We start from the raw sequence: 25968 nt of genomic DNA, 5'->3' as shown, positions 1-25968 counted from the left end.
TCTTAAACTAAAATGAATTTTGAGAAGTGACTGGGAAGGTCAGAGGCAAGGCATTCCTCAAAACATGAGAAGGTGTGACAGTATTTTTAGTTTGTATGAAAAAAAAAAAAAAGAGTAATGAGGGTAATGTAAGTGAAAGTAAAGGTACAGCAATATAATATCATAAGAATCTTAGGAAATTAGACCGAGAGAAATGAAGCACTTTTATACTATAATGAACTTAATATGAGATGTTTCCTAAGAGCAGGGAGCTCTCCCTATCCTATTCTTAGTAATTAACACAGCACTTAGCACATTGTCCATTCATGAAATGCTTGTTGAATGAATAAGTGCATATTTTCCCGAAAACCTGATGCACACCTTCATTGTAATTTGACCTTAGAGATAATCCTTAACTCTTCCAAGTACTAGAAGATGACAGTGCATTTTGGATGATACTCTATTCTCTTAAAACCTGTAAGTTAGAACTTACAACATCTGATCATGTCTAAGAAGAGCTACAGCCAGGCCTAGAACAGCAGTGGATAAGAGAAAGTAGGATGCAGCGAAAGATGGCGAGAACTAAGGCTAAGACTGCTACCGGGGAGAAAGAAGTCAAGAAAGTCAAAGTTATAAGTTAAGCTGCCCAAGTCTAGGAAAACACAAGATCCCAAGGCTGAAAGACAGCAGAGAATGAAAAAGTGCCCCCCTAGGCAGAGACTGGTACGGCATCAAAATCACCCATTAAATTGTATACATTAAATATGTGCAGGCTTTTGTATATGAGTTATACCTCAGTTATGCTGTTTTAAAAAGTGAATGGACACCATAGCTGGTTTGGCTCAGTGGCTAGAGTGTCGGTCTGTGGACTGAAAGGTCCCGGGTTTGATTCCCAGTCAAGGACACATGCCTGGGTTGCAGGCTCGATCCCCAGTGTGGGGCATGCAGGAGACAACCAATCAATGATCCTCTCTCATTAATGATATTTTTTTCTCTCTCTCCCTTTCCCTTCCTCTTTGAAATCAATAAAAGCATTTTTAAAACAGTGAATGGGCACATGCAATGAATGAAAGCTAGGTGCCCAGTCAAGAAAATGGGTGAGAACTCAGAGCTCCTGACACAAAGTAGTCGTAAACCTAGCAAAGGCCTGACTCAGACAGGAAGCCATTTGATATTCCTGCTGCAGCAAGCATGAATGATGATGAAAGGAGGGAACAATACAGGGCCCAGGGCCTCAAAGTCTGCTAAAATATGGCAACTCCCTTCTCTGGGCTGCTTCTGAACCCACATATTGAAAACTATTGTGGAACCACAGTCAGCATAGCCTACCATGCCCCTAGCAAATTGATATACATTTTTCAAACTACCTGTAAATCCCCAGAACATTGATAACTCCCTGCCACTCATTTGAAGTGAAAGTGATGAATGCAGAGCTTCCCAGTGCCTCTCTTCTTTCCTCTCATTTATGTCTTTCTCTGTACAATGAACATTGGAATAAAGGAAATGGATTGTCTCCCGCACAATTTCTGTTTGCTTAAGTAGTGATAACACATCTTTGTTTTTTGTCAATGAACTTTCAGAGGTCTTAGCATACTATGAGTTCAAAATGTCAGTCAAAGGAACCACTTACAAACATTTTCTCACCCGTTTGAACCAGTTGGCTAAAATAATATCTAAAAATAGTGGGACAGCCACTGTTTGATCATTGACCTATGAACCAAGAGGAGGTCACAGTTCCCTTCCTAGTAAGGGTACATGCCCGGGTTCTGGGCTCAGTCCTGGCTGGGGGCATGCAGGAGGCAGCTGATCAATGATTCTCTCTCATCATTGATGTTTCTATCTCCCTCTCCCTCTCCCTTTCCCTCTCCCTCTCTCTCTCTCTGAACTCAATAAAAATATACTTAAAAAATAAAACAATATGAAAACAATGGAACAAGGGGATGGAGTATACAATAGATGCTCAGCAGATATTTCAAAGAGTGTAAACAAAAGAGATGCTTCAGACAGCCACATCAATTGCTTGTCCCATGTAAGGGCTCATTTCCTTTTACTAAATTTTGTAATTGTATTTCAGAGGGGATACATCTGCAGTTTCACCTAGAATTCCTCCAAGAAAAAGGCAATTCATTTTACCTTGCCCCATGTGTTGGTAGAAAGTTCTTGTGACCAGAGGAAATGTGACTCCCTAGAGCTTATCATCTTTGATGCTAATTCTACCTTCTGTAAGAACATTTTTATATATACAAATCTTTAAAATATTGGGAGACATTTTCCCAATCAGACAAAGACAAATCCCCAACTCTGAATCATTTTTCCTCTGTGTTATTACTAACCCAAATCTGCATGTCTCATTTTCATGTCGCTCAGTATTCCAGATATTCCCTTTGAGTAGATTCGTTTTGTCAGCATCCTTCTGAAAATGTGCCACCCACACATAAACTCCATGTTCCAGGCCTGTCCTAATCCATGCGGGAAATTTCAGGCACTTTCCTTCTGTCATTGATGCAACATGGGATTGCATTAATTCTTCTGGCAGTGCAGTATACTCCTGACTCACTGAGTTGCCAATTAAGCTAAGTTTTGAGGGTTTTTGTTTTGTTTTAATTTTATTGATTGTTTTGAAAGAGAGATAGATAGGGAGAGAGAGAGAAAGGGAGGGAGAGGGAGAGAGAGAGGGAGAGAGAGAGAGAGAGAGAGAGAGAGAGAGAGGGAGAGGGAGATAGAGAGGGAGATAGAGAGGGAGAGGGAGAGAGAGAGAGAGGAAGGGAGAGAGAGAGAGAGAGAGCGAGAGCGAGAGCGAGAGAGCGAGAGAGAGAGAGAGAGAGAGAGAGAGAGAGAGAGAGAGAGATTTGTTGTTGCACTTATGCATTCATTGGTTGTTTCTTGTATGTGCCCTGACCTGGGATAGAATCTGCAACCTTGGCATATGGAGACAATGCTCTAACCAACTGAGCTACCTACCCAGGGCAAAGTAGTTTTAAACAATATATGCTTCTAAGCAACTACATCTGCTCTAGTTCATTGTCTTAAACAAATATTCAATGAATAAATACAAAAAAGCAAGAATCTTGAAAATGATGTATACCTTTCTTATTGATAGTAGCTTAGCCATTAGATGATAGTCCAGCAGAAATAAAATAGAAGAATGTTATTTTTACAGAAGAATATTATTTTTATTGGAAAAATATAACTCTAGGCTAATATTGACTTTCAAGTTTATTAAATAAATTATCCAGTCATATTTAATTGTTACATCTGTAGTGGCTCTGACTTTTAATTTATATCTGACCTCATTTACATAATTATTTTAGAAAAATCACTGTCTTCGGCTAGTAATGTAATGTCATTCAGACCACAAAATATCTCTACCAGTTAAATTCCCCATTTGCTGAATGGTTTCAAGAGTTTTTAAGCACCATTGAGAATATAAGTCATTAGAAATTTGGTAGTTAGCCTTGAGTACCATATAAAGTTTGAATCAAATTAGTATAAGGCAAGTGATTTAAAAGTGATTTGAAATTTTCTGATATGTTTTTGCTTAAAATCAGATTGCTTGTTTTGCTTTAAAAAATAATTTTCTTATCTTGAACTTGGAAGCAAATTTCTTGACAGATTACAGTCAGGAAATCAGCACCTTACGTTGTTATCTTACATAATATTACCTTTCCTTTTTTAGCTTAAAAGACAGTCGAGAAATCAAGATGTGGTCTACTTTATTATTCACAGGTTAAATGAAATGTATTCTAAAATAAAGCTTGACTAAAAATACCAAGTCCTTATCCCTGTGATTAGTTGAGAGAAACCTACAGAGCTCTGAACACATTTCACAGGATAAATATGTGAATCCGGACGATAAAAAAAGAGCCATACAGAGAAGAGCATGGGACAACTTCTCACAACTGAACATGACAGCACTCTATGTATTTTTCTTAACACCTCCACTGTAAGGGTTGTATGCAAAATAATTCCTTTGGTTAACCTGGATAGCAGAGATTTAGAAACCCCGGATGTCTCCCTGTCCCCTGACAACAAAGTAATACAACTCACCTCTATTCCCTGAAGAGGAATAACTTTGTACCTTTCAACTAGAAGCCTTCACTCCCTTTGAGCTCTATCAGTCAGGTATAGACAACCAAGCGGATGGATCCTCAGGTGAACACCCTTCTGTGGCTACAAGAAACATTTTAGAATGACATCATTGTAGGAGCACGTGTTAATAAATACATTCGTATCCTTACGTGTGTGTAAGCCAGGGCGCTCATATCTACACACGCAGATAATTATATATCTCTAGGTTTAATTTGACAAAATGGGTCTATTGTGTGAGAACAAGCCATAGGAAATCTGCCTGACAGTTACAAGTATCAGGGACGGCCTAGCGCTGCATAATGAATCACTGTTGTTGAACGAAATAGCACAAACCAGCTATTATTTCCTAGATGAAGGTGAGGTTATTCTGGCTCTTTGGGTGATTGTAAATAAATCTTTTGCAATGCCCTGGAACCCGATCAGCTAACAGGAGAAAGAGCAGTTGTGAAGCTTCTAAGCTGTCTGACCACAGCCTGAGAGCTGAGGTGGGAAAATATGCTCCTTGAAAGTCATCTTCCTCACACCTTCCGCATTTACAGGTTTTGGAACCAAAGTGTCGCACCGCCCCTACCCCCTGCGCTCCCCCTTATAAATGGGACAGAAGTGTTGTCCTCTTGGCTGGGAAAGGTTCTCCGAAGCGTTCAAGTTTTCCTTTCATTGGAGGGCAAGCAACAGTTTCATCTGGTGCCAACCGGCAGAAGCAGTGTGATCCCGGCTCTAACAGGAAAAAGGTGGTGGGCCAAGTGGTACCGCAGCCCCGGGGACAGGAGAATGCTGCAATCAGTGTTGGAACCGCCGCATCTGATGCACGGGCAAGCCATGCGGAGAATGCTGCTGAGCCCAGCCACACAGCCAGGCTTGTCTCGGTGAAGTCCTTTGTAGTAAAAGACCAGGTAGAGGCTGGCTGTCCCTGGCTCAGGATTTGCATGGAGAAGTTCCTGTGTCCATGCGACTCCCTTTAATTTGTGGATCAAAGGGTCTGAAAAATATGGGAGGGAAAGCAGGCAGGAACAAAATGTCCAGACTGGTGTTTGCCATTAAAAAAAAAAAAAAAAAAAAAAAAGACAATTTAGAGCAACATTGAATGGGAAAATAAGCCTATCTTTAAAAGCAGTTTAAATTTTCATGCCCTTGTCAACTCACAAGTCTACTTCTAAACTCCACATGTCACTGCAAGGCTCAGGAATCCGTGGACAAACGTGTTCTGCTCACACCCCTCTGGCTAACGTGTACTGTGTGCTGGACCTGTGCTGCCCAATACCATAGCCACCAGCCACATGCAGCTCTTTAAATTTAAATTAATTCAAAGTAAATAAATTAAAAATTCAGTTCCTCAGCCACACTAACCACAGTCAAGTGTTCCATAACTACGTGTGGCTATGACTCTCACAGTGGACAATACAGAATGTTTCCATCGTGGCAGAAAATTCTACCGGAGGGCACTATTCTAGAATAGTCACAAGACTTGTGAGTTTCTCACAGCTTTCCATGGGAAGGTATAAGAAGAGAAACACCACCATGGAGCCACCGGAAATGGGGCTCCACAGTGAATATTGTGTGGGAAACTTGACGCCCCATGAGAGAAAAATTCTCTTTAGAAAAATACTCCATTCTCTGCCCTGGCTGGGTGGCTCAGGTGGTTGGATCATTGTCCCATGCCCCAAAAAGTTATGGGTTTGATTCCTGGTCAGGGCACATACGTAGGTTGCAGGTTCAATCCCTGGTTAGGGCGCATATGGGAGACAGCCAATTGATGTTTCTCTCTCACAAAGATGTTTCACTCTCTCCCCCCTTCTTTTCTCTCTAAAAATCAATGAAGACATATCCTGGGGTGAGGCTTAAAAACAAAAAAAAAACAAAAAATTCCATTCTCTGTCTCCTTCTGAGAAAATAGTAATGCCCGTGAAAGGTTCTGAGATGCCCCATGATAAAGAAACTTGCTTGTCATTGATTGACCCAAGTAATTCCAACATAACTTGATCACATACCCTCTATTTACAAGACATCTATTAACTTTCTACAGAATTCTGGTTCCATCAAGGATTTTGCCATGGAAGGAGCTCAAGCCAACACTCTATATCGCTTGCCCATCTATAATCCAGCAGACAATTAGGACAGTTCCAAACTAGAGTAACTGTACTAGGGTCTGCCAGGATCAGAATTGATGCTTCATGAATTTAGGGATATCAAGTTGGCAGGGAAGCTCAGCAGCGGATGTGAAGTAAGGTACTTCTCAATGTTATTTGAGAAAATATTGACCAGATACACATTGCTCTGAAATCAAGACTGTCAAATAATCTATCGTGGCTTTATCTTCGATAATCCTATGACATAGAGTTCTCATATTTCATAAAATTTGCTGAGCCATGCTTGTCAAGTGGGATTCCTAGCTGGATTTCTCCGTGTACGTGAGTGGCAGCATTCTTAATCTACCCAGCTGACAGAGACTTAAAATTTCTTAAGAAAAAGAGAAACGTAGTTTCTAAGCAAGGCATGTGTTCTCCGACTCCTGACCCAGCACCTGTGGGCTGGGGGGTGCAGAGGGTGTTGCTGAAGAGACTTGAAGCTGCTGCCACAGAAATGCTTTGGGTTATTTATTCCAAGTAGCAGAACCAGAATTTTTCCCTTTCTCCTCCCAAGTTTCTTTTCTTTTCTTCCAACCTCTCCTCTTCTTCTTTCTTTTCTTTAATTTCCTCTCTTTCCTTCTTCTATTGAGTTAGACAGCTCTGATGGAGTCATTGGATTCTGAGGACTCTTATTGTCCATGGCAGCCTCCTTGAAGAGGATGTCCAAGGAAATAAAGAGCTGCCTAACCTCCCCCTGGAAAACATCAGCCGCTCCTCTTAGAATTGTACACCTGGGGATGTGTGCTGTGCAATCTGAATAGAGAATTATAAAGTGGAATTATACAGATTTCTGTTGTGTTTCCCCCCTGCCCCCCCCCTCTCTCTGTAATGTCTTCTCCCCTGAGAAATTTGGTCCTCTGAAGATACTACAGCTATGCTAAAAAAACATTAAAAAATAAAAAAAAGAGAGAGAGGAAAGGAAGAAAATCTTTGCTGCTTATACTAATACCACTAACATGAGGATTCTTGTTTAGAATGGTGCTCTTCAAGCCTCAGACTAAAGGCTTATTCCAGATGACAGCAGTATTCAATTAATAATATATTTGAGCGTTTTAACTTTAAAATATAGCATAGATTATGCCTTCAAAGTAAGTGGTACCTTATGAAGTGAAATCTAAAGAACAAAATAAACAAAACTGAAACAGACTCATAGACACAAGAAAACAGACTGATGGTTGCCTGAGGGGAGGAGATTGAGGGACTAGGGTGGAAAAGGTGAAGGGATTAAGAAATACAAATTGGTAGTTACACAATAGTCATGGGGATGTAAAGTACAGCATCGGGAATATAGTCAATAATATAGTAATAACTATGCATGGTGCCAGGTGGGTACTGGAAATATTAGGAGGAATCCTTTGTAAAGTATGTGATTGTCTAAACACTATACTGTACACCTAAAACTATTACAGAATAATATTGAATGTAAACTGTAATTGAAAAATAAAATTTATTTTAAAAAGTAAGTGGTATACAGTAAAAGAAAGCTAAGTTAGAATGTTTATACTCATTGGCTAAATTTGTCCTGTATTTATATTTGTGATACAAGTTTTGAGATTGAAAGGGTAATATGTTAACTAGTTATAAGAAAATTTTATAACAATACAGATTGCTTGTACATTACCTATTGCTGTGAATCAGCCACAACCTAAGAGAAGATGATTAAAAATATCCAGTGTCTCCCAGTGAAAAGGAATCAAAGTTGGTAAATAAAATCCCAGCAAAAAAAAAAAAAAAAAAAAAAATATATATATATATATAAATATATAAATATATATATATATATATCATTTTGCACAATGTTATAATTGGGTCATTTCCCAAGTGTTTTAAAAAATACTAAACAAGTGTAAGTATATTCTGACCATATAGTTCCTGCATCATCTTAGTGATTTATTTGGTGGCGCTAATTCAACAGAGATTCTCTTCCATGATTTGCAAATTTTTGTACTTTGGCAATATAAATTGTGCTACAGCCTAACTGACTCACAGATCTTATTCATCTTTGAAGACATGACCTGGATAGATAGCTCTGTAATAAAAGCAATCACAACAAAACTGTTTTTGCTGAGAAAACCCCCATGAGCCAGCAAATATAAAAGAACGTTGGGAAAGTAAATATTGCATTGGTGATAATACAAAATTATGTGAGTAAAGGTCCTCCCGATAGATATTTTTGAGGCTCTCATGCTTGGCGGTGAGTTGGAGTGCTGTCTTTTATTCATTTAGTAACTAGAAGCAGAATGAGTTTGCTGGATTCCTTAATTAACTAATTTCAAAATAGCCTCAAATTACCCCATCTTTTTGCTTCCACAGATTGCACCAGCCTTTGTTGTTTTGGGTGACTCTAGGCATAGTTTTTCACAATACGAGCCCCTGGAGGAGTGTTCTTGTGAAAGCAGGTTTTCTACAATCTCCGTGTACCTACATTTCCAGGGTCTATTGCCCCACTCCTGCCTCTGCTGCCCGTGAAGCCTACCTCTCCCCTGACTTCAGACACCTTCCCACGAGCTTTATGTTCCAGCAAAGGAACAAAATTGAACGAAAGCAAGAAATGAGAATTACATGCAATTTTTTGTCCTTTGCTTTCTGAAACTGAAAGTACACTTTAGTGACAAGAGGTTTTACCGTTTCAACTACATCCACCTCTGTTTCTATCAATACTTACGGAATCACACATACTCACTCCAGTGATTCGTCCTGTAACAGCTTCGGTTAGATCATGGAACCTCCACTCACCCTTTCAACGTCATCAATCTGGCTCCACATTTCACTTGCTCCTCAGTGTTCCTGTAAGAAAGGCACCAAAGCATCAACCTACAGCAAATAATTAGTATAACGTAAACATGTGTACCTGTGAAATTAGCCAAGAAGGGATGAAAGTAAGAGAAAACACATATCTTCTCAGCCTTGCTAATTTCTTATCCATGGTCCATTTTCACTGGCGGGATTTTTCAGATGATATTCTTATGTTAATTCCAGACTAGGAATTAAAATTTAGGACCGCTAATTACTAAAAGATAATGATGTACTGCTCCCCAAGACGTATTTATTGTTTACTGGCTAGGTGTTTCTGTTTTACTTTGTTGACATGACTATACTTGCTTTCTTCACATATTATGACATTTGTTTGTCTTTCTCCAGATCGATTCTAAATTTATTCATCTTTTTCTCCATCTTCTAGAAAAATACATGGTAGACACTTATGTTAAATAAGTATTAGTTTTCATTGCATTTTTCCCAGCAGAGGTATGTGTGGATGGACTTGTGCCTGTACATGTATGGTTCAGAATTCAGAAGAATGATGATTTATTTTGAGCAAAGACACACACACACACACACACACACACACACACACACACACACACATTGCTCATGTGTACTCATTTTTAACTAGGATTTAGGAAAATATGGCAAAAGCAATGTGATGTTTCAACATTATGCATGTACGAAAGTCAGACTGATTTCGAGCTACCAGAAGTTATGATGTATTTTCCTACTCTAAGACACAGCATACTTTGTCTCCGGATCAATTTTATTGAATCATGATATTGATTTTGTTCCTCTTCTGGTTAGAAACCTCCATTGACTCCTCATTGCCTACATATCCAAATTTATATACTTTAGCCTTCTTTTCAGGCTTACACCTTTTCCACTCCATTTCCCATTATTCCGTCATTCCCTGGCCTTGCTTATTCCACAACTCCAACTCTGCACTTCTCTTTCTGCAATAGAACCCCCTGGAATCATATTTTCCCATCTTTGCATGTCCAAATGCTACCAATCCTGCATGGCTGAGGTCAAATGCCATCACTGCCTTCTGGAAGATTTCTTGGTCCTTCAATTTAAAATTAACTGCTCTTCTCTCAGTGTCTATAGCATTTGCATCTTCTCTGAACTCCCATAACATGTGTGTTTCTGGCTTGTTTATCTTGCTAAACTGGCATTTATAGAGTATCAATAATCAAGCACAGTCGAAGTGTCCAGGGTATGCTTGTCTAGTCCACTCAGTCAGTGCTCTCTTTAAGAGAGAAACAGCCAGTGTTGGTTGGATGCACTCTAAAAGGATGTTTTTCACTTAAGGTTTTATGTGAACAACAACAGTTGAGGAGAAAGTAAACCATACAACTAGACTCTGCAAGGTTACCATCAATCCAATTCACAAGTAACAAATGAATGTCCATTTACTAACTGTTAACAATCCCATAGACACATACAAAACGTTCAGTGAGCCCTAGCTGATGTGGCTCAGTTGGTTGGAGCACTATCTTGTACACCAAAAGATAGCAGGTTCCATTTCCAGTCAGGGCACATATCAAAGTTTCGGGTTCCATCTCAGTCAGAGGTTGTCTGGGAGGCAACTCATTGATGTCTCTCTCTCTCTCTCTCTCTCTCTCTCTCTCTCTCTCTCTATATATATATATATATATATATATATATATATAGATATATACATATATATATATATAAATGTTTAGTGAATTATGATTGATATGCATGCTCAGTGTAATTATAATTTAAGTTGGGTGTTGGGGAAGTCTTTAGCCACAAGTCACTGGGCAAGAATTATATCTTCACTTCATCCATCATCCTAACTTTTTATTGTCAACTTCAAATATCTGTGTGTGCAGCTCACAGAGAGGTGCACTCTCCCAGACATTTCTTTGTTTGGGTGGCACTATCAGAATCTCCAGAATGCCCACTCTAACATTCTCAATTTCTTTCGCAATATTTGAACGTCGAGTGTTTCCATTCTGCTGACTACTCCAGTTTCCTTAAGCAATTGCTGCCGGAGTCATAGGTGGGGAGATAGTAGGTGCTACATCTGAATCTCTCAGCATTTTGGCTTCTCTGATTCTCCCAGTCCTGGTCTTGGTGACAGTCCTCAGACCAGATTAACATGTTGAACTGACCTAGCTCCTAAGCATACAGGTTTCTAAGGTTTCTAATGCTGGCTTGCAATTCTGTTTCTATGAAAGGGGAGCTGCGTTAGCTATTTGAAGACTACACACATCCCAGCTGTAGTTCAGGATCCATGTTTTCCATGTGATGACCTTGGATACTGCCCTGATTCTTAACCCAAGCTTCAGAGTACAGCAGTGGTTGACAGGGAAGTGACGGTGGTTTGAAATGATTGCAGACAAGCCTCACCAGGGGTTAAAGCAGGAGACACTCACACTAAAGGACATCAGTGTTGAGCTGCTCAAACAACTTCACACTCTTTTTATAAATTTATCTTTATTGTTGAAAGTATTACAGATCTCCCCCTTTTTTCTCCATTGACCCCTTCTAGCCCACACCTGCCCACCTCCCCAGGCCTTCACCACACTACAACTTCACACTCTTGATTTCCATGCCAGAGGAAATAAAGCTGCCCAAGAGTAACTTAGAGAGGGGGAGCCTTTGGTAGCTTTCAAGAGGAGAGAAGGCAGAAAAGGATGAGATGAAAGAACACACCTAGTACAGCCAAGCATTTATCCCCAAACCCACAGGAAGCTTTTGTTTTTCCCAGAAGGCTAACAGGGTGCACTGTTGTTGACAATGTTAATAATGCCTGGCGCCCTAAAGCAAAATTGGTGATTAATAAACACTTGATATAAATTGCTTCTTCTACCTTACATCTTTGTTGTGCCTACTCAAGGAAGGCATTTAATGAGTGATCCTTGCCTAGTTTTTTCAATTCTGGGAGGACTGTTCATTCTAGTTAGCATTTCAACTGTTGTATATTAACTAGTCTCATGTTAAGATGGCTTCATACATTATTCATCCAGTTAGTTGTATTACAAGAAACTTAAAGGACAGCTCTGCAGTCTTCCTATCCCCTCATCACTAACCCTTACAGCCTAGGAATTTAATGAATAGATTTTAGTTACAATTATAACCAGAGTCTTATTCCTTAACATTCCCCTTATTTTGGAGCATTTTATACTTGACTGTTTTATTTTGGGCTGGTACATGTGCTCTGTGTGCCAGCAGCAAAAAGGATGCCATACTGACATAGTGTTTCTTTAAACAGTTCTTTCATCCACCCTTTTTGTGGTCACCTCATGGCAACTCATCAGATTAAATGGTTATTTATGAATCTTAAGATTGCTTTCAACTGGGTCCAACCGGTAAAATTCTATTAAGACGAAACTTGTTTTAGTGCCAGTGGATTAGTTATATCCTATATCCTAATTAATGATCTTTTATCATTTATGCCTTCTTGGAGGTGTCCTGAAAGGAAGGGAGAGAAGGAGAAAGGAAGTCAGGGAGGAATGGAGGGAAAAGAGGAGGGAGAAGGGGAGAGAGGGAGAGAAAGGGGGAAAGAGGGAGAAAGGGGAGGGAGAGAGGAAGGGAGGGAAATGGGGAGAAAAAGAAAGAGGGAAGGAAAGAAGAAGAAAAGAATGGAAAGAAGGAAGAAAAAGCAAGAGATAAAGTTTATGATATAATAGTCCCAATATATTTTATTATCAAATCTGATTATATACAAAAAGTCTTATCTGAAGAAATAAGGAGAAATTTAAAGTTCCTTAAAACTCAGTCAATTAATTCTTCAGGCTGTCTGACCAACTTAAGCTCAAGGATGTTTACACTTTAGAGTGACCAATTTGGTCATTGGTATTCAATCTACTGGTGCATGACTGGATCATTGTAAAAGATTTCTCTAAATTTTGTTATTGATGTCAACCTGGAAATTAATAGTTAACAGAATTATGCCACTATTGCTATGAATTAACTTGTGTCTTGTTGGACCTGAATAATTAAGGTCTGTCTCTAGAAGGAAGCAGTCTTTCTCATCCTTGCATATTTCACTTCTTTAGTATTTGGTGTTTACAGAGTTGCCTTTGGCATTTCCTAGCACCTTTTAGAGGAACAACTCTACCAAATATTTTCATGCACAGCACAAATTGTAAAGAGCACCTGTAAGTTCTGTCTCTCCTTTGTATGGTTCACATTCTAAGGAGCAAGTACACAAAAGTTTCCCTAATCACTTTTTAAGAACATTGTTTTCCTTTCTTGGGATTATTTGGCTTTTTATTCTGCTCTTCCTATACAGCAGTAAAGAGAAACTTAGCATAGTTTTCAGACTGGTTAGAGATGGAAGTTAAACATCTCTGTCTCAACGTTTCAGCAAACATGGGAAGGTCCGGAATTAGGAGTTAGACAAATATTTATCATTCGTTCACCATGTGACTAGTTCTTAGCACCATGATGAAAACAATGTCCAAATTCTCCTCTTCACTTAAGGCTAAAATCCAGGGCCACCTTTTCCATGAAGCCTTCCTGATGTACTGGTTGCTTCCTACATTCTTTTTCATCATCATGACATCCCATGGTACTTTTTGTTTATGTCATGAATGTTGTCCCTTGACTGTGATCTGCCTTATATTGTTCCATGATTACTTTCTTATGACTAAGATTTCCTCCCCAGTAGCAGTGCAAAGTCTCTGGTGAAGCATCTATAGATGATATTTGACTATAAAGCTGAAGAAATGATTTGTCTCATAAAGATACATGAAGTTTGACACCCAAGTGAGAGCTCTCACCTCCCAAACAGTCACTGTGTTAGAGTATCCTTGCACTGCAAGCAGGTTGCCAGGGCTCAAAAATATCTAGGGACCTGCCCTAAGAATCTATGGCCCGCCCAACAGATTGCTGGAATATTCCCTAAGATGACAAATCTTTGACTTTTGAAGATGGATTTGGGTTTTGGAAATGGCCAAGAGTCATCTGGAGCCTGGACTTAGAAATTGCTCTATGATTGAGAAGGTCGTTAGTTTCTAGTGAGGAATAAAGTGAGACTCTAAAATAGGGGCGCTGATTTTTTTGTGTTATTTATAAACCAGCTGTGATGGCAACAGTAGGGGGGGGGCGGTGCGGTGCGTGTAGTGACACATGTTTTAAATCGTGACACTTCATTATTCTAAGGGTATTTCTTCCAAAGGTGACTAATGGGAAGGAGATGGTTCTAATTTTAAATATAATGACTGGTCATTTTGTTTAAAAAATTGGTCCTACTGTTTCATACATATACCTCCTAGTTCTTCTGCCTTTGCATCCAGCTCAGTACTAAGCCAGAAATTATAAACAGAAAGTACTGCATACTCTGGAGCCAGATTGCCTGGGCTTGAAGCATGCTTTTGCTGCTTGCCTGCTGAGTGACCTAGGATGGGTAACCCAACCTCTCTGTGCCTCAGTTTCCTTTCCTGTAAAATGGCATGGTTTTCTATGAAGATTAAACAAGTTAATATATGTGGAGTGCTTAGAAGCATGCCTGGCACATAGTATTCACTATAGTATTAGTTACTAAATTAGAATGAACTAATTAAGATTAACTATTATCATAGTACTAGAGGCCCGGTGCACAAAATTCATGCACGGTGTGTGTGGGGGGGTTTGTCCCTCAGCCCAGCCTTCACCCTCTCCAATCTGGGACCCCTCGAGGGATGTCCAACTGCCCGTTTAGGTCCAATCCCGGTAGGACATCCCTCTCACAATCCAGGACTGCTGGCTCCCAACTGTTCGCCTGCCTGCCTTCCTGATTGCCCCTAACCACTTCTGCCTACCAGCCTGATCACCCCCTAACCACTCCCCTGCCAGCCTGATTGATGCCTAACTGCTCCCTTGCCAGCCTGATTGCCCCTAACTGCCCTCCCCTGCAGGCCTGGTCACCCCTAACTGCCCTTCCCTGCAGGCCCGGTCACCCCCAACTTCCCTCCTCTGCCAGCCTGGTCACCCCTAACTGCCCTCCCCTGCAGGCTTGATTGCCCCCAACTACTCTCCCTTGCAGGCCTGGTCCCTCCCAACTGCCCTCCCCTGCTGGCCATCTTGTGGTGACCATCTTGTGTCCACATGGGGGCAACCATCTTTGACCACATGGGGGAAGCCATCTTGTGTGTTGTAGTGACAGTCAATTTGCATATTACTCTTTTATTAGATAGGATCCACTATAGTATTAGTTACTAAATTAGAATGAACTAATTAGGATTAACTAATGAAAGAGAAAGATGCAAATTGGCCATACCTCTGCAACACCCACCAGCCAATCAGGAGTGAGTATGCAAATTAACCCAACAAAGATGGCAGGTTAATTTGCATATACAGGCACGGAGCGAAGACTGATGACTGAAGACTGAACATGACTGAAGACTGAAGAGGCTTGGCTTCTCCGCTGCGGTCAGAGCAAAGGCCTGGGTCCCGGGTGCTGGAGGAAAACCAGTGCTGGCAGCCAGAGGAAGGAAGACCTATTGCACGAATCTTTGTGCAACGGGCGTTTAGTTATTATATATATTATTCATTTAAAATTATCATCGTCATTTTAACTCCAAATTGAAATCACATGTTTAAGGTCACATTTTACATATGAGATCTTTTTTAACTTAAATCCTGGAGGGCATTCAAATAATGCTCTCTCCATAATGCCATTGCTTACCACCTGGACCACTGAGTCTGCCCTGGCATTCGAAAACAGGGGACCATCAGTGTGAGACACCAGGAGTCAGGAAGTCATCACATCGCACTGGGAGATGCCTGGTCTTGGCAGAAAGCAGCCCACCATGCAAAGCTGTAGCCAGAAAGGAGCTTAGCAAGAGGCACAATAAAATATCTGGGTTCTGGATGAAAGTACCATACGAGTAAAATGGCTTTAAAATGTCTGGCCGCCTCGTTACTATTCCTCCCAACGCTCTGCCATTTATAGCCACAGCCATTAATTACCCTGCAAAGTAGACGTACTCACCTACCCCTTCGCTTACCCCAAGTAAATTAGAAGCCAAGAGAGAGGCGGGTGGGGGAGACCTCAGCTCTCTAGTCTCTAGTGCAGGGGGAAATGCTTTTTTTCCTCATGGATCATGAAGCACCAAGGACAAGCAAGCCCACTTTCACTTTGTCACAGCCTCGGATAGCTGACCCTGTGAGTAGGAAGACCCTCTGACTCTCCAGAAATGGGGCAGCTGCCCTTGCTTCCCGCCACCTGGAAGTGGGTGGCCTCTAACTGACGACCTGTTAGTGTTGCAAACATGTATTGTGTTGAGTCCATCATCCTGTTTAACTTGGCATCACCTACAACCACTCCAACATTTTGTGAATGAGATGACTGCCAAATCAGTATGTTTCTGATTCAGTCACACTTAACCCATTATCCCTAAGTGTGTTCCTCTGCTTGTACCTGTGATGACGACGAACCCTGCCTTCGGTCTTTTTTTTTTTTTTTTTTTTTTTTTTTAAGTAAGACTGTCTACGTTTTCTTTCTGTCAAGGAGATTGAAAGCCATGAGACTCTATCCAAATCTTTTCAGGATCTGCAGTGGCATTTTCAGTGGGAAATTGGCAAGGTCTTATGTGTGAATGAAGACAAAGAAAGCCAGTGAGCAGTCAAAGCCCCAGGATTGAGCGTCTGCTTGTCCACATGTCAGAGAGCAAATGTGCAAATCTTCCTTCAACTCCTAACAGAGTATGTCTTTCCGAAACTCATGAGGTCTGGTGCATTTTAAGAATTTAAACAGAGGAGAGAGAAAATAAAAACACCTAAAGCATCAATGCAAGCTTGTCTAGAGATATTATTCCTTTAACAACTGTGTGTTGTCACACCCTTCCTCGGCTGCCTCCAACAGAAAATGGAAGAAATGACATAGGTTGTGTCTATACAGTGCCAAGCATCTGGGTTAAATTCAGTCTTGATGTTTTGATCTCATAGAGACATAGGGTTGTTTTTTTTAGCACCATCTGCAAAGCTGACATAATCTATGTCAGCTAGGGTAGTACAATCACCAGCCTGCAGAGACTTTTACCAGATCATAAAATGTTCACCAGCCTTTCTCTCAGTGACTACTGTTTTATCAACATTTTTAAAAAAATTAATCACTTCCTTGTAAATGAAGCTTTTGATGGATCTTAGTGGGATGGCTATTTTAAAAGCAAGATCTCTAATAATCTTGCTCAGAAGAATCCATTTTGACAATGGTAATTCTGGAGTGATTAGGCAAGCTTTCACTTTCCAGCTCCACTTTGGATTCCATGACATGCCAAGAAAACTACCAAGAGATTCAAAGAGGTAATGATGTATGCCAACAAGATTATGGATTAGCGATTCAGATAAACTGCTTCAATGGTTTCAATACAGCTAGAGCTAAAATAGATATTCAAATACGCTTCCTCATATATCCCATTTTTGGAATTTGATTGTGTTTAATCAATATTAATTAGCTACTGAAACAGAAGAAAAGGTGAATCATGTAAGTCTTTGATATGAGTCATCATTACTTCTATATTCGACAATATATCATGTTGATATTTTCATTCAGATTCTTTTGTACTTGTGGCATTATTTTGAAATTCTTTCCTACAACTTCCTGTCTTCACACCAGCTTCTACAATCTGATTTTAATTCAGCAGTGTCACTGATATCCTGCGTGGAAAAGTCAGCACCTCCAGTCTTCTCCAGATCTTATTATTTGGTCCCTTGAAAATATTAATGAATGAGGTCACAATACCTTTTGAAGTTTATGCAGGGGTGTGTGTGTGTGTGTGTGCATGTGTGCACGGGAGAGAGAGAGAGAGAGAGAGAGAGAGAGAGAGAGAGAGAGAGAGAGAGAGAGAGAGAGAGAGCCAACTGTAAACCTACTTTACTGGCATTTGATTCTTTTTCTCCTTGAGTGTGTATTTTTCTAATGCTTTGTCTCATGTGTGTTCACAGAGGGCAGAAATGATTAGCTTTCATCATTTTTTAACAAGGGAGGACACATCCAGTGGGAATCTGTTCTGTTATTAAAGGCAGATGATTTGCTGTGTCTTGAGTGGCAGAACTTAATGTCTATTGTGTATATTTCCTATCAACTGCTTCCATGGCTTCAGTCACCAAGTAGTTGATTCTTGTGTTTTGGTACCTGTATGTTGGGATTTCTCTTCCCTCCAGTGAATTAGTGGTGTTTTTATTCTATGTTTAGAAATGTCCAAACATGTTTTCTCTGACTGATATTATAATAATTCCCAGAAGAAAGGTAACATTTTTGACTTTTTATTTTAACACTTTGTTCTGACCCATCATTGAAGAAACCATATTTCTTCCTTACCTTCATCAGTTTTAAAACACATATAAGATACCAGATTGAGTGATATTAAAGATGCCACAGAAATCTGGCTAATATTATAGTGACTCTATATTTACAGATGAATATTATATTTATATGCAGGACTAAGATGGAATTTTCTAGATGCTGATTCAGCATTAGTCATTTATATGGATCAAGTAGAGATTCCATGTTGGTCAAAACCAAAGAATCTGTAGCAATCAAATATAATGTAAATGAAATTACATATAAAGTTGAGAGTACTATCTTTAAGAGTATCAAAAAATGATTCTTGAATATGCATACCTAAAGAATATCAGTCTATAAGCCCTGGCCGGGGTTGCTCATATGGTGGGCATCCTCCTATGCACCAGGAGGTTGCTGGTATGATTCCGGTCAAGGGCACATGGCCTGGATGCAGGCTCCATTTGAATTAAATCTATAAAATTTATGTGAGAAAAAGTTTACCATGGTTAAATAATAAATAGAAATCTTGATAGTTGGTGAATTGGTAACTCAATAGGGGTACCAAGTGGAGCTATTGAAACAACTTCCATCTATATTTAGAGAAAAATCTAGGGGATATGTAATGCTCTTTAGAATTTATTTTTAATCTTTTAATATATTTCAATTTCAGTAATACAACCACATATATTTCTTATATTTAACATATTTGTTAGTTTGTTGTCACAATCTCTCAGGTTACATAACAACATTAATGATGACACCAAAAATGAGGTCCAGAGGAAAGCTATAGAGTATATACTAGGTGCTCAATAAACCTTGGCCATTTTCACTATTTTATGATCAAGCAATTCTTTTTTATATCCTATTATTTGTCACCTTTATAAATGATCACCAACTAGCTTAACTAAAAGTAATGTAGCAGGAAGGAAGTGGGCTTTAAATCAAGAGGCAAGTCCCTGCCTTATTTTAGGGTGGCAGGAAACATTTCAGATTTAGTTATCTCCCTTTTTATTTTTTTTAATCCTCACCTGGGGATATGTTTGTTTGTTTGTTTGCTTTTCATTGATTCTAGAGAAATGGAGAGAGAAGAAGGGAGGAAAGGAGAGAGGAGGGGATAGAGGGGAGGGGAGGGGAAAGGAGAGGAGGGGAGGGGAGGGGAGAGGAGACGAGAGAGGAGAGGAGAGTCCCATTCAAACCCAGGTCAAAATCAGGCCAAAGATCTCAATCTTTTTCTCTCCCTCTCTCCCCTTTCCTCTCTAAAATCAATCAGCATGTCCTCAGGTAAGGATTGAAAAATATATGAATGAATGAATGAATGAATGAACGAATGAATGAACGAACGAACGAACGAACGAAGAGTGCCTCTTGCACCTATCTGTCAGGGATCCTTTGAAGACAAATGAGATTTTGAGTGTAAAAAGATGCAAAAACCCCCTGACTTTCATTTTAGTTATTTGCCACTGACCCCAGAGGTCCTTAAAATAAATACAGGGTGGAGTAAAAGTAGGTTTACAGTTGTGCATACTCGAACACAGATTTATCCTTGTATTGCCACTTATTAATTATTGTATTATTTTCCATACGAACAACTGTAAACCTATTTTTCCCCCACCCTGCTTGTTTCTAATTTTGTTTGGACACAAATTTGAATCCACATGATTTCTAAGTAAAGAAAAAATTGCTATTTTAAAAAGCATATTTACCTACTGCCAGTGTGGTGTACCCAAATCACATAGTTAGTGGGTATTTTTGAAGACACGGTGTAATGAGAGTGGAGAAGAGGGGAGAACAGAGACTAACCCAGTAGTTCCCTCTTGTATTTCACATGTAATCACAAATATTGATATCTTTGCATGGGGATGATGCAGACAAACCTGCAGGGCAATTGAAATCACGTGGTCCTGAGTAAGCTCTGTCACCTGTGGTTGGAGAGTTAGGAAGGTGTACACTGAGTGGCCAGATTATTATGATCTCTGAACGCATAATAATCTGGCCACTCAGTGTATATTCTATATAAAAAAAGGCTAATATACAAATTGTCCCCTTGACCAGGAATTCTACCAGCAGGCAGGCCAGCCAACCGCCCATGTCCCCTCCCTGTGGCCTGGCTGGCTGGACCCCACCCATGCACGAATTCATGTACCGGGCCTCTAATATATATATATATACTATATATACACTGAGTGGCCAGATTATTATGTGTTCAGAGATCATAATAATCTGGCTACTCAGTGTATATTATTGGGATGAGTCAGTCAGTCAGAAGGGCTGAAGGACACGGAGAGTAGCCTCAGATGGCTGGTTGTCTCCTGCAGAAACACTCGCGCTAACCCTGAAGGAATCACTGAGGATATTCAGTTATTGCCTATGTTCTTTACAGGTAAATTATAGCTATAGAGGTACCTTTAGATTTAGGGATTTGAATTTCCTCCGAAGAAATCTTTGGAAAATATAAAGGGCTATGTGGCCATCCTGAAACTTTAAATTGTCCATACTTCCTGTATTTAGAGCGTACTTTAAAAGTAATATAGAAGAAACCATATACCTATGAAGATACAAATCTTCATGTCATTCATCATATGTTAATTGGTTTAGAGAAATACTTTCCTCCTCATTCCCACAGTTGCATCTTTCTTTAAAAAAAAAAACACAAAAAAAACTGCTTCAACTCATATGACAGAGTAATTGTATGTTGGGCTGCTCCTTAGTTATGCAGCTGAAATGATAGCTGGCTTCTTAAGAAGGTAAGATTGGACACTCACCAATAATATTGCAATGACACTGCGAGGCTTATTTGGCTTTGCCCAATTCACTCCTTATTAGTAGACATGTTCCAGTCAGAACTAGTTGATAGAGAGGGCCTTTGTTACTGTGACATTTGCTGTACACATACTGGGGAGAATGTAAGACTTGCAATAAATGTATAATAGTATATAATAGGTTCACTTAACGACAGATAAATTGAAGGCTCTATTTTATAAATCTGATTCTCGGGTTCCTGTCTGGTTTCTACAGGTTAGCACAATAATCAAGTTGATGTCACAGCAATTTCTCATTGAAAAGCTGGATTTCCAAGGAATCTACATACATTTATGGTGTAAGTGTAGCGCTGTGTTTCCAGCATTGATAAATAACTTTATTTTCCTATATTGTACTCAGCGTCAAGTTATTCACTTAACTGAGAAGAACTTCAGGGTTACCAAAATTCAGGTACCCATATTCTGCCTCTTGAAAACTATTTGCTCATGACCAGTAGCCACAAAGTCGAAATACAATATACATGACCTCTTGCTTATGAGTTGGCGACATACCTCACTGAAGTCATCATAATATTGACTCAGCTGGCCCACAATGATAGGAGAGGAGCTGGTAAGAATGGAAATGGCTTGGAAGAATTGTACCAAGGATAGAAAGAGAAACAAATTCATAGCGAAAGCAACCTTGAAAGGGCTTATAATCATCATGCTTGAGTTCTTTTTCTAACCCAGTGAGATCTCTGAATAAGTCATGATGCACTTGGACAAAGCCCTGCCTATTCCAGCTCTTTGCCTACGACTCCACGCTCATCTGCTTGCATTCAGACTAAGCCATCTCTTGCCTGGCCATCTTATTGGTTTCTCCAGCACACTAAGCTGCAGTGCCTTTGACCACGACATTTAGTTTCCTAAAAAGACTTACCTTGTTCTTCAGGCTTTCTGCTCACTTCATTTAGGTTTCTATTCCAATGTCGCACCTTGAAAGGTTTTGGCTCTTTACTTGATCTAAATAGCCCCCTCGCTCTCCGTATCACTCTCTTCTTTATTTTTCCTGACACTGCTTGTCTTTATCTGACATTAACTTTCATTTTAATTGGTTCATTTGTTTATCATTCACCTCTTCCATTAGACTCTGAGTTCCATTAAGGCAGGGAGTTTGTCATATTCTTCTCATTGTCCAGAGAAGTTCCTAGTATATAAGAGATGCTCAGTAAGTATGTATTGAATTAAGGAATAAACTAGTTAATGAATGACATTTTGGAGCTGTGAAGTTCAAGTCCTGGATCACCTTACTGTCTGAGATTATTTTCTGGTCCTTCAAGTGAGGACAAAACTTTTTCTGCTTCCAAAATATTGTAAGAGTCAAGTAAAATTGTGGTTGTGGAAGGACTAATAAGCCATAAAGCTCATTAACTTTATTAACTATGTGAAAGTTAGTAAATGACACTGCTCAGGCACTGTGGTATGATGCAAAATTAGCTGAACCTGAGTTCAAGGTCAGACTTCTAATGGGGACTTTGCCATTTAGAATAGTGTGTGCCTTTGCCCTGGCCAGTGTGGCTCAGTTGGTTGAGCATTGTCTCATGCATTGAAGGGTTGCTGGTTTGATTCCTGATCACGGCATATACCAAGGTGGTGGGTTCAGTTTCCAGTCGGGGTGTGTATGGGAGGCAATAGATCAATGTGTTCTCTCTCACATCTATGTTTCTCTCTCTCTCCCCCCTCTCCCTTCCTCTATCTCTAAATCAATAAAAAATATATTAAAAAATAGAATAGCGTGTGCCTTTGAACAAGTATGTACTTCCCTATGCCTTATTTTCCTTTTCTGCTGTGAAATAGTAAAGTGATAAAATGTATATGCATGCACTTCATGATCTGTAATGTCAAACAGAAATATATCGTAGCATCGCTTGTCTCTATGGAGCAGAACTACTCCGCTCATTGCTCTTAACCCCGCTCTCCTGTGTTCATATGTGTATATAGGGGAAAAGGTAAGTAACTTACTCTGTTGCTAGGTTAATGCTTTCCCAGAGGTAGAAAGCAGGCTGTTAAATGGATAAAGGTATAATTTCTAAATAAGTAAGTTGAATAATCAGATAAGTTTATATGCTACTGATGTCACCACAATGCAAAAACAACCTATTTCTTTATGAAGCTTTGGCTCTAGTTGTTTTCAGCTAACTTCTCAGGTTAACCAATTCCCTGGAATGCTTCAGCCGCACAGAGTTTGTGAAGATCCTTGACCACTTCGGTTGAAGTGAAGCCATGCATGAACTTAACCTTCTTCAGATTGTTTGCTTGTGCTCACAGCACTGCATTAATCAGAGAAGGAGGCTCCAGCCTTGGGCCTGTTCTCAGAGTCTCTGCTGCTCTGTGTTGCCTTTGATGAAAAGCTTGAAAGGCAGAGAACAGGAAATCCACTCTGATTTCATTGTTCCCTTTGAACAGTTCTTTCTTCTTAGGAACAATGCTGATTGGCCTAAAATGACTAATAATCACTACCATTTATTGAACATTAATTCCGTGCCAGGAACTGCACAAAATAGTTTATCTGCATCTTTACATTTCATCCTCACACCAATGCTCTGAAGATCTTATTATACCCATTCTACAGAAGAAGAAACTGAGGCAGAGATTCAGGAAGTGGAAAATATTCTTCCATGGTTTCCTCGTGAGAGGAGCAAAGCTAGAGGGTAACCATGTCTATTTGGCTCCCAGGCTTATACCCCTAACCACTAAGCTAGAACCAATAGATGCCAAAGCCTGACAGGAGTTTAGAAAAGAATAAAGGAATTATTTCCCATTACAATTTTTGAGACCACTTAAATTTTAGCCTATCCCACTCCACCCACTGACATTGAAAAACCAACACTTCTTTTTTTCCATTTTGTATCTTTGTATATTGTTACTCATTTCATCCTTTGAAATTGGATTACCCTGTTTTGTATGATGAAAATATGTTACCTTGGAATAATTGATTTAAACAGAGATCATTTTGAAGTATCAACATAGTGCCTAACATTGGCCTGGGTTTGGGCAGTTCTGTTTTTATTTTTTCTATATAGTTAATTAGAATTATCTGTACTTGAAACTAGCATTGTGGTTCCAATATGGGCTTTGGAATCAAGCTTGACCATCCACAAGCCCTTGATCTATGATTCTGAGCAGTTGCAGAAACTCTCAAATGCTCAGTTTCTTCATTTGGTTAAATGAGGAGGATGATCTTGAGAATATTGCACTTAGCAAAATGAATCATGCAGAAAAAGTCAATAAACATATGATGTGACTCATATGTGGGATATAAAATTGAAAGCAAAAAAATGAACAAACAAGACAAACAAATAAGAATTCAGAGACATAGACAATACTAGGTTGGTTACCAGAGGGGTAGAGGAGTGGGGGAGGAGGTAGAAAAGCATAAAGGAGGTCAAATAAATGGTGACGAACGGAGACTTGTACACTTGAAACCTATGTAATTTTATTAACCAATGTAACCCCAATAAATTTAATAAAAATTTAAAAACCAAATGTGATCTCTACTTCCCAAATATATCCCATATAATCATTAATTGGAATTAAAAATAAGAAAAATAAATTAAAATGGTAGCAATAAATGAGGATGATTATAGCGCTTATCTCACAGGTTTGAGATTTAAGTAAGATAATGAATCCTGGATATGAAGATTAGTTGAAATGAAGTATGTAAAGCATATAAAACGGAGCCTAGCCCTAGCCAGTTTGGCTCAGTGGATTGAGCGTCAGCCTGCAGACTGAAGGGTCCAGGGTTTGATTCCAGTCAAGGGCACATGCCTGGATTGTGGGCTCAATCCCCAGTGGGGGGTGTGCAGGAGGCAGCCAATCAATGATTCTCTCTCATCATTGATGTTTCTATCTCTCCCACTCCCTTCCTCTCTGAAATCAATAAATATATATATATTTATATATAAACACCAGATCCTAGGAAATAGCACTCTTGATAAATGTCAACACTTTTAATGCTTTATAAAATTGAAATGTCTTTTGATGAATCATGACTATTAGATATAGTTTTAAGTATACATAAGTATGAGTCGTTTATAACTCTCATGTTTCCAAGTAGGATTTGCGGTTGCTAGGTCAATATTGTATCCAGTGGCTGGTCTTTAAGCAGATTACTGCCTTTTAATATTTGGGAAGGAAAATTAATCTCTGTAGCCTGAAATCAACCTACAATTCCTCTGTTATATTTCCATTGTTCTCAAAAACAAAATCTCTGCTCCCAGTTAATTACCCTCCATCTCTCAAACATATCAGCATTTTTAGCACTGCTCTCTTACTCAAAATGCCATCTCCCTCACCTATTTATTCTTCAAATAATGGCCCAAATTTCTCTTTTTTCATTCTCTGAACTCAACCGATACTAATTGGCCCTACTACTACATTGGAACTTGTCATTTTTTGCCTGATTTTATTAGTTAGATTTTTATGTGTTTTTATGTATCTTCTCTGACAAGCTAGATAGTAAGCAAACTGTCCTGCAGCTTCTTCGTATCATTCACATGGTGGAATTTCAGTTTTATAAATATTTATTGATTATTAAATCTTCATGTAAAATAGTTAATAAGCATTTAGTAAGGAATGAATTCTCTTTTTTATGGTGAGTTGTGCTAATATCCCGGCATTTGATTTACATCTCCACTCCAGCATTTCACCTCTTAAGTACAATTTCAGTCAAACAGCTAGGATTTTTGTTAGCACTGTTATGCAAATAATTTTACCTTCATCTATTTAGTTTCTTATGGATTTATTATTTTTTTAATATCAGCAATTGACTTAATTTCCCAACTCTGACAATGCTTAGGTTGTTACATAGACAATGCTAACAAGATCAAATGCTGATGGGCCCCATTTAGTTAATACTATATTTAAATTTGTAGCTGACAGGAAGATGCATAATAGCTTTTGATAAGATAATAAATTTGTAACCAATGCAAAAATTGATGTTTACTCTATTTGCTTATCACTT

The sequence above is a fragment of the Eptesicus fuscus genome, chromosome 19, assembly GCF_027574615.1.
Source record: "Eptesicus fuscus isolate TK198812 chromosome 19, DD_ASM_mEF_20220401, whole genome shotgun sequence".
NCBI lineage: Eukaryota > Metazoa > Chordata > Mammalia > Chiroptera > Vespertilionidae > Eptesicus > Eptesicus fuscus.
Note: the sequence above shows the minus strand (reverse complement) of the source record.